At 41.1% G+C, this 1,344-nt stretch overlaps 1 protein-coding gene across 2 annotated transcripts in view; it reads left to right on the top strand.

Annotated features, from left to right (window-relative positions):
* Positions 1-1,344, top strand: part of Atad2 (ATPase family AAA domain containing 2) — a 45,277-nt gene that overhangs the window by 8,627 nt on the left and 35,306 nt on the right. The window lies entirely within an intron of this gene.

Below are 1,344 nucleotides of genomic sequence, written 5' to 3'. Positions count from 1 at the left end.
TGCAAAAGAACCTAGGACCCCAGACATACATAGGAAGTGCTTTATCACTGAACTGTAGGCCTAGCCCTCGTTTGTAGAGAATAGAGTCAATACATACAACTATTTATATAAAAATATATATAGGTTTTGAAAGATCAGAAGAACCCATGTAGAATGTTTGGGTTTGGTTTTGTTTGGTTTGGTTTTGTTTTGTTTTTAGATTTATTTATTTTTATTTATGAGTACACAGACACACACCACCGCAAGAGTGCATTGGATCCCATTACAGATGGTTGTGAGCCACCATGTGGTTGCTGGGAATTGAACTCAGGACCTTTGGAAGAACAGTCAGTGCTCTTAACTGCTGAGCCATCTCTCCAACCCTGGTTTTGTTTTAATTCAGTAGATTCTATGTGTCATTTTTGAGCTTATATGGGTGTTTGTTTCAAACAAGGTCTCTACCTGAGCCTAGCCTTGAATTCAAAGGTGGCTGTAGACTCCTGTGTTTTTTGTTGTTGTTGTTGTTTGTTTGTTTGTTTGATCTTTTTTGTTTCTTTTTGAGACAAGGTCTTCCTATAAAGCGCTGGCTGTCCTAGAACTCAGGCCAAGTCAACCTTGAACTCAGATCTGTGTGTTTTTCTGGGTGTGTGAGCACTCCATGGTAGTACTCTTGACCCAGTTTCTCAGGTGTTGTCACTAGTTTCAAGCTATGGTTCATAGAAAACAGTTAACATATCCCTAAGGTCCATTAATTCTCTTTAGATTTCCAAATTCCTCAAGGTCATGAAGTTGCTATATCCTCGTATGAAACACATTTTCACGCAATGCTTTTTTTCTACCATACTTAAATACTCGGTTCAAGGATTTCACTTATTATTTCAAGTGAGATGCTTTGACTTGATTCTTCTGCTTGGCTAAGAGTTAGTAGCCAATAATCACATCACTTAGAATACCGAGTCAGGTTGAAGCTAGAGAGATTGACCAGCAGCTAAGAATACTTTGGTTCTTCCCAAATTCAATTCTCAGCCCCTGGATCCGTTGTTTCAAATGGTCTGTAACTTCAGCTCCAGGGGCTCCAACGCCTGGACTGCACATGCACAAACACACATAATTAAAGATACATAAAGCTTAAGGCTAAGGCAGAAGTGTTGCTATTAGCTCAAGTCTAGCCTGAGCAACAGTAGGGTTTCCTCTGCTGGGAAGAGACACCATGACCGTGGCAACTTTTTTTTTTTTTTTGGTTTTTCCAGACAGGGTTTCCCTGTATAACCCTGGCTGTCCTGGATCTCACTCTGTAGACCAGGCTGGCCTCGAACTCAGAAATCCGCCTGCCTCTGCCTCCCGAGTGCTGGGATTAAAGGCGTG

Source organism: Mus caroli, chromosome 15 (genome assembly GCF_900094665.2).
Source record: "Mus caroli chromosome 15, CAROLI_EIJ_v1.1, whole genome shotgun sequence".
NCBI classification, from domain to species: domain Eukaryota; kingdom Metazoa; phylum Chordata; class Mammalia; order Rodentia; family Muridae; genus Mus; species Mus caroli.
The sequence above is the reverse complement of the archived record's forward strand: the minus strand, read 5'-3'. Positions and strand labels throughout refer to the sequence as shown.